Below are 12,871 nucleotides of genomic sequence, written 5' to 3'. Positions count from 1 at the left end.
CGAGCCATGCGCTTGCTCGTTTCCCCGCTTCGTTGCAGATTCTATCCGCATCTGGGAGTTTCTTTGCCGTAACCACTATGGCCACGTCATCCGCGAAACCAATGAGTCGTGCCCCTTCGGGCATCGTGATCCTAAGTATCCCATCGTACATGACATTCCATAACAAAGGGCCTAGGACTGATCCCTGGGGAACTCCCCCGGTGACCCTGTGGGTCGATTGCCCAGAATCAGTTTCGTATAGGAGCAGGCGGCCTTCAAAGTAGCTCGCTATTACTCTCTGTATATACACTGGTACATTTAGGTTGCTCAGTGCATTTAGTGTGTGGTGCCAGCTGGCGGAGTTGAAAGCGTTTTTAACATCCAACGTTGCCGCTATGCAGTACTGCTTAGTGCCGCACAACCACCTTTTCCCCTCAATAGCTTTATCTGCGATTTCACACAGCTTACCGTCGGCGTCGATGGTGGATAGCCCCTTCCGAAAACCATACTGCATCTCTGAGAGGCCGTTGGTTTCAACAAGGGCACCTTCTAGCCGGGAGTGGATTATTCTTTCGAGAATTTTACCCACCGTGTCCAGCATGCAGAGTGGCCAATACGAAGAAGGCTCCTCCGCGGGTTTTTTCCCCTTTGGTATGAGTACCAGCCGCTGTGTTTTCCAGCGGCTAGGGAACAACCCTTCCGTTAGGCATGCGTTATACATGTCAACGTACTCTTTAGTATTTGCTTTTATGGCAATTTTGAGAACTTTATTCGGGATTCCATCTGGTCCCGGTGCCTTGTCGTCCAGTATTTTCTTCAATGCCTGTAGGACTTCTTCGGCACTTGTGAGCTTTATACTCGCCCTGTTCACGATCAGTAAGGTTCGCGCCATACCCTCTTGCTCTGGGAATAGTGTTTCCACTATCCTTTTTGGGCTGACTGGGCATGTCGGTGATGGCCGACTAAATACCCGCTGTCGCTTTGTGACGAGTTTATATGCGAAGCCTCATGGGTTGGAGTCTATTTCTTCGCATATATTGTTAAAGCACTCTCTCTTTTACAGTTTTTTCCAGGGCTCGTCTTTTTTCCCTGAAATATATTTGAAGTGCCTCAAATTCGGGCCTTCCTCTTAAGCGTTGGTATGCGCGTCTTGCCCTGTGGCAGTCTTTCCTGGCTTCCGCAATGGATTGGTTCCACCAGTATGCAGGTCTTCTTCTTGATGGGATTTTCCCTTTTCTCTGCATAGATGCATCACAGGCTACCTTGGTGTACTCTGCGATGTGGTTTGCCCTTTTTTCAGCTGAGCCGCTTGTGGAGAGGTCCTCGAACAACATCTGTACCATCTCCTCGTCTAGCGTTTTTTTTTTGTACCCTGGCACGGTCTTAGGGACTCGTGGTGGGCCACTTCTAGAATTTATCGTGCAGATTATTGCTGCATGGTCACTACCCGTGTAGGTGTCACTAACCTCCCAGCTGGAGCCCGAGGCCAATCCAGTGTTCACAAATGTGAGGTCAATGATAGAACTGGTGCCGGCTCTTGAAAAAGTCGGTTTTGTTCCAGAGTTCAGCTGCACTAGGTCAAGTGCGGCGAAGCTCTCAAGTAGCGCCTTTCCCCTCGCGTTGGTTCGGGGGGAGCCCCACTCCGTAGCCCAGGCATTAAAGTCTCCGGCAATTACGGCGGGGCGATTTTCCCGGGCGTCTTCTGCAATCTCTTCGAGCGCAGATGTTGCCTGGGGAAGGCTAAGGCTTGGCGGCAGGTAACAGCTATAGAAAGCTATACCATTCACTTGGGCCCTAACGAAGCAATTTCCGCATTTTTTCTTGCTAATCTGTCGCCTTGGATTACCGCCGATTTTTTGCTATTATTTGTTACCCATTCTCCGGAATTTTTATTCCTGTATTGCTCGTTTATGAGTGCCATGTCTACGTTTTGCTCGATGACATTTTGCTATAGCAACGATTGGGCAACCTCGCAATGGTTTAGGTTAATCTGAAGGAACTTCATTTACCCCTAAGCCCTTGCATAGCCCTCCTGAAGTACGGGCGTTTCCCACTCATTGTTGGGTGATCGCAATCTTTCTCCTTTTTGCGTTTGAATAGCATGCAGCAGGCCTTTGCTTTGCAGCCTCTGGCTTGGTGCTCCTTTGCGCCACAGTTGTAACAGCATTTTGAGCAGTCCTCCTGGACCCTGCAATTCCCTGCTATATGGTTAAATTCCATACATTTAAAACACCTTTTAGGTGTTAGCTTTGGGCGGACTCTACACCAGGTCCATCCCAGTCTTATTTTGCCCTTCTCCAAGAGTCGCCTCCCTATGTCGGGCATGGCTCTTAGTGTTGCGGTTTGGGTGCCTCCGTATGCCACCCTTAGGTTTACCACCGCGGATTCTGGCAGTTCCACATCGAATTGTGATTGAACCGCACATACGATGTCTGCTTTGTCGGTGGTCTCATCGATACCTCGATCAGCATTGTCTCAGTCAGCGCTCTGACGTCGACATTGTTGCCCAGGACAGCCTTCATTGTGGTCTGAAGCTCTACGGTTTTAGGGTCAGAGACCTTGTTTAGAATCACTAGGAGTTCCCCCTTTGCTGTTCGCCTAACGGCCTGTACTGCTTGTCCTAGCTCCTTAAGCTGCGGTTCAGCCTTAACCTTTTTAAGGATGTCGGCCTGTGTCCACTCCTCTGGCTTCTTCCCAGGTTTTTGGGGCTTGCTGGTGCTAACTGTCCCAGCATGTTTCCCTTTCTTTACACCTTGACTGGCATCACTTGCCGGTGCCTTATGCATCGCCTTTTTCGCTGGTACCGCTAACGTCATATCAGTTTCTTGACCCCTGGGTCGCTTGCTGGTGCCGCTCGCGAGTACTTCTGCGCAGGTTTTTTTTGCTATCTCCTTAGCTTTTTCCTGTTCTTCGACTATGCATTGCACAGCCGACAGGACTTCCCCCTGGAGATAGTCGATTTCGTCGACTATATCCCTCATGGGGTTAGTAATGGAACGCTTTCCTTCCATTAGCTTCTTCAGCTCCCTGGCCTTTGATCCCAGGCCCGTCAGCTGCTTCAGCATATCCCCCTGCTCCTCATCAGCAGCTTTTGGGCTGCTTTTTTCTCCTGCTGAGGGGGTGCCAGGCGGCCTGCCACTGCACTCCACCCTTTTTTCTGGCGATCTCGCCATTACACTCCTTTTTTGAAACGGGTCAGCTCCCGTGTTGGCCCAGTCAGGTAGACTGGACAAAGGCGTGTGGAAGCCGTCGGCATTAGCCGGCGCCGCCAGGCCTTTGTTTGCCGGCGTGCCTCCACTATTGAGTGTTGTGCCCCCGATCCCCTGCCCGCCATTTCCCCGCCTGGGGAGTTCGATGTTACTGCAGGAAGCTTGGATCTTTACCCGCAGTATCCTGCTGTTTTTCGATCGGACTTTAATATTTACATGAATTATTTAATAAAAGGGATAAGTCTTAGTAATAAGGCTTATGGTTTTTATTTTCTAATTTTTTTAAAAGAGCCGCCCAAAATTCCCTACGTGCTACGGCACGCACTTATGTGCTTGGCCTGCACCCTGTCCGAAGCTTGCTGCTATAGCACACGCAGCCCCTTTCGCACACTACGATCAGCTGGTCGCGCAAGCGCTTTTCACCACTGATTCAGTGTTTGCGAAAATAGAAAGCGCGAGTGAAAAAAATTTGGCAACTGCTAAACAAACAACGAGTGGAAAGTAATAAGAGGCAGAGATGCCTCCCCTCCCTCATCGACGACCGGCCCCTGGCTGGCCGCCAAACCTGTTGGGGATAGATTCCCAAGCTGCTCCTGGATGTCGTCCACGGCCTCCCGTCCACCAGCTGATGTCCAGGTGCGTGTCCCAAGTGCTCCACGCCGAATGGCCGGCTGCGCTTCTGGTTTTATGCTGAAAACTTTAAGGAATAAACGGAGCGATTTTAGAACGCGTCCGCACTCTCTGCTTTCACAACTGTGTGTGTGTGTGTGTGTGTGTTTTTTTTTTTTTTATATTCATTTATTACGTACTACGTATATACAGGGTAAATATAAGTACAGGCAACAGGGAGCTGTGGTTGCGCGGTATCACCGCAAGGTATTGCTTCGCGCAAGGGTAGCCGCCAAGGCTGTAGCTCCTCTCCTCTCATTATCGGTGCGACGCAACGTTCGCAGTACGTTCGCTGCGTAGGCTGCCGTCGCTTCCCCATTCGCCTTCTTCAGCAGCATGAGGGGCACAAAAGTTTCTGGCCGAACTCTTGCCCCGGTGGTCTCCATAAGTATTTGGCGGTCATAGCCAAAGCGGCGACATTCAAAAAGGACATGCTGAGCGTCCTCGACAATACCACTGCCGCACTCTGGGCAACCGTCCTCAGGTTCGTGTCCGAAGCGCTTAAGGTAACTTCGGAAGCAGCCGTGTCCACTCAGAGCCTGCGTGAGGTACAAATCTACCTGGCCGTGCTTCCTATTTACCCATGGCTCTATGCTGGGGATGAGCTGGTGCGTCCAGCGACCCTTGCTGGAGTTGTCCCAGATTGCCTGCCAGTTATCGACGCTCTGCATCCTGGCCCTCCTCTTCACCTCAGTCTTGGTACTGTTGTCCGCCTGTTCGCCTGATAGAGCCGCGAGAATCTCCCTTGCCTCCCGCACCAGTTCACACAGGGGAACTTGGCCTGCGATGACAAGCGCTTCATCGTCCGAGATCGTCCTGAAGGCACTCGAAATTCTGACGGCACACAGGCGGTACGACGAGCTAACACCTCGCACGTAGCTGCTCACAGCAGTGGCATCAGCCCACACTAGAGCAGCGTACTGCAACTGTGACTTGACAACAGTCGCGAGGAGCCTACGTCTGTCCTGCTTCGGTCCCCTGGTATTCAGCAGGATCCTGCAGAGCGATCCTATGGTCCCGCTTGCCTTCTTGTTTACGAACTCAAGGTGTTCGCGGTAGGAGAGGCGGGTGTCCAGCATGACTCCCAGGTACCTTATGGCACGCTGAGATGGTATCGTTGTCCCTCCGATTTGAATATGCGCCGACTCCACTGCTTTCCTGCTTGAAATCAGCACCGCTTCAGTTTTGTGTTAGGCCAGCTCTAGGCCCGCCACTGAGAGCCACTCCTCCACTGCTCGAATCGCGCAGTTTGCAGCTGCCTCCACGTCAGCAACTTCCTTGGCCACCACAACCAGCGCGACATCATCTGCAAAGCCAACAATGTTGGTGCTGCTTGGCAGTGGGAACTTCAGAACTCCGTCGTGCATCGTGTTCCAGTACCGAGCCCTGAGGAACACCGGCTGTCACCTCGTAAGTCCTGGGGCCCACAGAGGTTTCTAGGACCAGCTCCCTTTTGCTGAGGTAGCTGTGCACTACACTCTGCAGGTATTCCGGGATGTTGAAGGACCGTAGTGCCTCCAGTGTCCTACCCCAATCGGCTGAGTTGAACGCGTTCCGTATGTCCAGCGTGACCACTAGACAATACTTCTTCGTCCCACCCTTCCATCTGGTACCAGCGATGGCTTTAGCGGCAATGTTTGTGACCCTCTCTATCGCGTCCAGCGTCGATTTCCCTTTCCGGATACCGTATTGGTTGGAAGAGAGTCCACCGGCATCCTCCATAGCAGCGAACCGACAACGAGAGGAGAGAAGCTACAGCCTAGGTGGCTACCATTGCGCGAAGCAATACCTTGCGGTGATACCGCGCAACCACGGCCCCCTACTCCTGTTCTTGAACTCACTTTTACTTGTATATAATTGTAGGGAATAAATGAATATAAAAAAAAAAAAAAAAAACACACACACACACACACACACCCCCACCCAGTTTGGTTTCCGGAAAGGAAAGTCCACGCTGAACGCGATCCGAATGGTCACCGGGACAGCTGCGGAAGCCATACGCGGGAAGCGTTGGAAAGGCGGCACGAAGAAGTACTGCCTTCTGGTCACGCTTGACATCAAAAACGCGTTCAACACGGCGAACTGGACGAGGATCATGAAGGCACTAAGGCGGCTACGGATCCCGGAGTACCTCACCAGGATAGTCGACAGCTACCTCGGCGAAAGGGTGCTGCTTTTCGATACGAGCGACGGCCCGAAAGAGTACTTCGTTACTGATGGGGTTCAACAAGGATCGGTCCTGGGCCCCCTGAAGAAGGCCGCAGCGACCGCCAGATCGCTCGCGCGGATTCTCCTGAACACAAGGGGCCCAAAGCAGGAACGGAGGAAACTCATAGCGAGCGTCGTCACGTCCCAAATACTTTATGCCACCCCGGTATGGGCTAAAGCCGCCACGACGCCCTCGTACATGAGTGGCGTGGCTCGCACGCACAGACTATGTGCAACAAGGATATCCTGTGCCTTCCGGACAATCTCCGAGGAAGCGGCGCTGGTCATAGCTGGTCTAGTTCCGGTGCAAGAACTGGTAAGAGAGGCAGTAGAAGTGGAGGAAACGGTCACGACCACGGACGACCAAACTAGGCGCAAGGCAAGACGGCCCGCGAGAGAGAGATCCATCTCTCGGTGGGATTCCGCAACCTCTGGACGCTGGACCCACGATCTCATTCCCGTCTTGAGTCCGTGGCTGGAAAGGAGATCCTGAGTGGGCACGGATGCTTCCGGTCGTACCTGAAGAAGTACGGACATGACACGAGTGACGGATGCCCATCCTGCGGTTTTGGAATCGAGGAGAACGCACGCCACGTCCTATTCGAGTGCGTGCGGTTCGTAGAGGACAGGACCGCCCTGGAAATAGCGACCGGTGTCAGCACTAGCCCCAGCACGCTAGTGCCAACCATGCAAAGAGGCCAAATGGAGTGGGACGCGACGACCAAATTCGCCGCGTCTGTAATGCGAAAACTCAGGATAGCTGAGAGAGAGAGGAGAGGCCTGGACACGTAAGATGCCGCGGTTGTGCGAAGCATTGCTTTGCGGCCGTACCGCACAACATCTGCAGTTTACGTCCTGTAGTATGCACTTATATCGAATATCTACTGTACCAAGTGTACTTGAAACAAACACACTGTAACACTTTGTTGAATTGTTTTTATAAACAAAAGGCTCGGTCAAAAACCCTAAGTGGCCGAAACATGAGTCGATCGGCGCGCTTAAAGAAAGTGCAAGTGTCAGCATTCTGTTGCACACGCCGGCCGCTCAGCCAAACTCAAGTACATACACATGCCCTCGCGCTCCAGCCAAAGAGAGCATAATTAAATACACTTTATATACATAAGATATACATAGCCATCTCATCAAGCAGCGCAGCAACGAGAATTAGGCTTACTTAGATCCTAAGGCAAATTGTAAAATCAGAACCAACTTGACGTTGGAAGCGGCATTAACGCTGCCCCAATCATGCAAACCAAATAAATAAAGAATATAATAAAACTACTCAAAAGGATGTGTTCTAAATAAATGGATAAAGATTATTAACATTTCCAACACAAGGAGTTTTCACACAACATGGCGACCGTGACTTTGGTCCTAAAGGATCTGGACCTGGATCTGGACATGGATCGGGACTTCGAAAAATAAAACAGCAACCAAGGCGACAGCAGCAATCAACAGCAACAAAGACAACAGCAACAACAAAGACAACAGCAACAACAAAGGCAACAACAGCAAAAACGGCAGCAACAACAAGAACAAGAGAAGAAACGCAGTGAGTAGAGTGTGATGTGTGCCAAAAGAAGTGGCGTGGTCAAAAGATTAAAAGCCAGAAAGGCTCATCTACTGAAGCTGCTCAACAGCGGCAAAGCAATACAGTGGAACGACTCGGTAAAAATACATGCCGAAGTCGAATACCTAAAAAATTTGCTATCAGAACGAAAAAATCAGACCACAGCCACATCCACCTACCCTGTAATCCAAAATATTTCAAAAAATAAAAACACATTGCCTCCTCCAGGAAAAGTTGCCATCCCAAAACTAAAGAAGACGTGCCCAGATGACTGCGAGGGACCACTGTGCTCCCCGTTCTGCGAGTACACCTGTGTAGCCAGCACCGGTGCCCCACCATGAAGTACACCTGTGCAGCCAGCACCGGTACCAAGGAAGTGTGAACCGACAGCGCTACCAAGAGCGCATAATTTTTTTATCTTTGCACTGCGTTGCAAAAATTTTTTTAATTGCACTGCGATGCATATTTTTTCATTTATTTTATAAAAACAATTGTAAAAATTGAGCGACATAAGAGGTTGCCCGATTAGAGTATGGCCTGAAAACCGTACACAAAATAGGCAGGATGTGTAAGGATACGTAAAATATGATAATAATTGGTCAAAAACAAAAAAAGTAAAATCAAAATTAATAATATTAAACTAGTTGTTTATGAATAACATTAACAACATTTACGAATTGATTCAAAAATCAAAAGAATTTGACAGACCAGATATATATTAAGAATACCAACCCCAAAGATGGGTTTAATAGATACAAAAACAGTGGATTCCACTGCAAATGTTATTAATAAGGTAGAATCAAACCCCATAGACTTAGAATTAATTCATACATTGCTTATAATAATTGTTGTAATAATGTGCGCAAACTGTTTCTATAAACTTTATAAATTGCACAATAAATGTCTAAAAAAAAATATATGAGCCAGGCAAATGATCTGGACAAAATTTAAACATTTTGGCACAAACAACATTATTATAAAAATATTGCTGTATTGAAATTTTAAAAAGTTAAAGAAAATGGAATAAAATACAAATAAATAAATAAAAACAAATTAATTAAAAATGGCTACGCTAAAAGCAATTGCAAACACATATGATAGGGACATCTATTTTAGAGAAAGAATTCTGCAATTAGTTGCACCAACTTCAGTAAGCATTTACGAGTTAGAAAACTTATATATTGAAACAATTAACTTAGATGCCTCTCCACTAATTCATTGCACAAGCACCCAAAAGGCAATTGTCCTATCAACCATCCCAGGGGTACAGGTTAGATCAGTAGTAGACGAACACCCAATACTAGGTTAAACAATAGTAATGATGGTCTTCAAGAAATAATTCATCTCCACAATATAATGGAATGGAATGAATTATATAAGCAGCTAAATAACATAAAAGTTGACTTTGACAAATCATATAAGTCACTTACTCAAAACAGGCCAATTCAAAAGAATACCATTAAAAAACATGTGGAAATTCTAGTAAAATGCTTTAATGAAGCACGAATACTAATATATGGCCAGAAGGAAAAATTAAATCAAGATCATTGGTCCCAAGTATCAAAATTTTTGATCAGACTACGATATAATTTAATATCAATTAAACAAAAGTTTAAGTTGGACATATCGGTACCAACTATACTTAACACCTCCCTAGCAGTTGAAACTGGTGATGAATCGGAATCAACAAAACAAACTGACAGTGACCAAATAGAATCAGAAGACCTTACAGAAACAAATCCTAAAATAGAAGAGCAAGATTTAAATAATCTTACTATTCCAGCTGTTTTAATGTCAGATCTGGATGATTCTACAGATTCTGATGATAATTCCTTAATAGAAAATAAAATAAGAAACAATATCACAATGGCACAATCTAATATTGATTTCATTAACACAGCATCCAAACTTATACCAGTTTTCGATGGTAAATCTGAAAACTTAACAAGTTTTATGGATGCATTAGAAATAATAGAATCAATAAAAGGCGAACACGAACAAATAGCAGTTTCAATTATAAAAACAAAGCTAAAAGGTGTCGCCAGAAATGTAATCGGAGATGAAACAACAATAGCTGAAGTCATTTCCAGATTAAAAAACAACGTCAAAGGCGAATCTGTAGAAGTGTTGTCAGCAAAACTGATGAGCCTACAACAACGCAATAAAACTGCCAACCAGTACACACAAGAGGTTGAGCAGATGACGAAATCCTTAGAAGGTGCATTTATAACAGATGGCTTATCCCTAGAGTTAGCCAGACGTTATTCCACTCGGCATGCAGTGAAAGCAATGACTAAAAATTGCCAAATAGATAAGGTAAAAACTATAATGCAAGCCGGTACCTTCAATACAATGAATGAAGCCATATCCAAATTTGTAAGCAGTTGCACAGAAGCAACCGGACAGCCAAACACTGTCCTATATTACAAAAATTACCCGCAGTGCGGTGGAAATCGCGGACGAGGTAATAATCGAGGTAATAATCGAGGTAATTATAACAATACCAGATATTATCAGAATAACGGATATAATCAAAACAATGGTTATAACAGAAATAACCAAAATAACAATTATAACAGAAATAACAACCGTGGTGGAAACACCAGCGGCGGAAACAGCCGTGGGGGAAACAACAACCACAATAACAATGTTAGAGTGGCGCAAACAAATTCGGGAAACTACCAAACACCTTTAGATACACGACAGTAAACAACATCAAAATTCACACTTTAAATCTCAGTCAAAATACATTTGTCACTTTCACGAACGTAGCAACAGGAAAAGAATTAGTTCTCTTACTAGACACAGGTGCGGAAATATCCTTATTAAAGGAAAATTCTGATAATTTTCAAAACATTCAAGATAATCACATCATAAACATACAGGGTATAAGTCAGGAAGTTACAAAATCTAAAGGCTAATCTGAAATTCAAACTTCTAAGTACATAATTCAACATGATTTCCATATCGTAAATATGCAATTCGCTATTCCATGTGATGGAATACTAGGAATCGATTTTATCAAAAGATACAACTGTCAATTAGACTTCAAGCCGTCTGAAGACTGGCTTATATAAGATTACTAAATACTACAAACACAGATCAAGTAGTCTATATCAAGTAGTCTACATTCACCATGAACCACTTTCAAACTACGACATAGTAAAAACGAACTTAGAAGACAGACAAAAAATTGTAATATCCCAACTTACAAAATACTTCCCGCCTCAATTCAATAAACAACTTACAGCATTATGCACCCAGTATCGTGATGTGTTCGGACTAGAAACCGAATCGATCACTACCAATAATTTTTATAAACAAAAGCTGAGATTAATTGATGATGAACTCGTATATATAAAAAATTATAGAAATCCTCATAGTCAACAAGACGAAATTCAATAACAAGTCCAAAAACTCATCAATGATGAAATAGTGGAACCCTCTGTATCACCTTATAATAGCCCACTTCTGTTAGTACCAAAAAAGTCACTTCCAAATACGGAAAATAAAAAATGGCGATTAGTAATTGACTATCGTCAAATTAATAAAAAACTCTTGTCTGATAAATTTCCACTGCCTAGAATCGATGATATTTTAGATCAACTAGGTAGAGCAAAATACTTCTCATGCCTTGACTTAATGTCAGGTATCCATCAAATTGAACTGGAAAAAAGTTCACGGGATATAACATCTTTTTCAACAAACAATGGTTCGTACCGCTTCACGCGATTACCATTCGGTTTAAAAATAACGCCAAACTCTTTTCAAAGAATGATGACTATAGCTTTCTCTGGATTAGAACCTTCGCAAGCATTTCTTTATATGGATGACTTAATAGTCATAGGTTGTTCCGAAAAACATATGCTCAAGAACTTAACTGATGTTTTTGAGAAATGTAGGAAACACAACCTGAAGTTACATCCTGAAAAATGTTCATTTTTCATGCATGAAGTCACTTTCTTAGGACATAAATGCACAGATAAAGGAATCTTGCCCGACGACAAAAAATACGACGTCATTCAAAATTATCCAGTCCCACATGATGCGGACAGCGCTAGAAGATTCGTTGCATTTTGCAATTATTACCGACGTTTTATAAAGAATTTTGCTGAATACTCCCGTCACATAACAAGATTATGTAAGAAAGATGTAAAATTTGAATGGACAACACAATGTCAAAACGCCTTCGAACATCTTAAAGCAGCATTAATAAATCCTACTCTGTTGCAATATCCAGATTTTAGCAAAGAATTTTGCATAATCACAGATGCTAGCAAATACGCTTGTGGAGCAGTCCTAACTCAAAACAAAAATTGACTACAGCTTCCAGTGGCATACGCATCAAGATCCTTTACGAAAGGTGAAAGCAACAAGAGCACCACAGAACAAGAATTAGCAGCCATTCATTGGGCAATAACACACTTCAGACCATATATTTATGGTAGACACTTCACTGTCAAAACAGACCATAGAGCACTTACCTACTTATTTTCAATGGTAAATCCCAATTCCAAACTAACACGAATGAGACTTGAATTGGAGGAATATAATTTTACGGTAGAGTATCTAAAGGGTAAAGACAACTATGTAGCCGATGCGCTCTCTAGAATAACCATCACAGACTTAAAAAACATACAAACATCCAATACAATTCTGAAAGTCACTACCAGAAACCAAAGTAGACAGAAATCCTGCGCAGGAAAAGATCAAATAGAATTGCATAAGCAACCTATAGAAAAAGCTTCAAAGCCCAACGTATATGAAGTCATAAACAATGATGAAGTACGTAAAGTAGTGACCTTGCATGTAAATAATAAAATGTGTTTATTTAAGCACGGAAAGAAAATTACAGCAAGTTATGATGTAAGCGATTTGTATACTAATGGAACCATTGACTTAGGTCAATTCTTTCAAAGGCTTGAAAAGCAGGCCGGTATTCACAAAGTCAGCCAACTCAAAGTGGCACCGTGGGAAAATATCTTTGAACTTGTTTCAATTGATAATTTTAAAATTATGGGCAATAAAATATTGAAATCATTGAGAGTAGCGCTACTCAACCCGGTGACCGTAATAAAACATAATAAAGAAAAAGAAGCGATATTGTCTACATTCCATGATGATCCAATACAAGGTGGTCATACAGGCATTACAAAAACCTTGGCCAAGGTCCAGAGACACTATTACTGGAAAAATATGTCCAAAGACATAAAAGGGTACATAAAGAAATGTCCTA

Source organism: Drosophila subpulchrella, unplaced genomic scaffold (assembly GCF_014743375.2).
Source record: "Drosophila subpulchrella strain 33 F10 #4 breed RU33 unplaced genomic scaffold, RU_Dsub_v1.1 Primary Assembly Seq25, whole genome shotgun sequence".
In the NCBI taxonomy this organism is placed as follows: domain Eukaryota; kingdom Metazoa; phylum Arthropoda; class Insecta; order Diptera; family Drosophilidae; genus Drosophila; species Drosophila subpulchrella.
Note: the sequence above shows the minus strand (reverse complement) of the source record.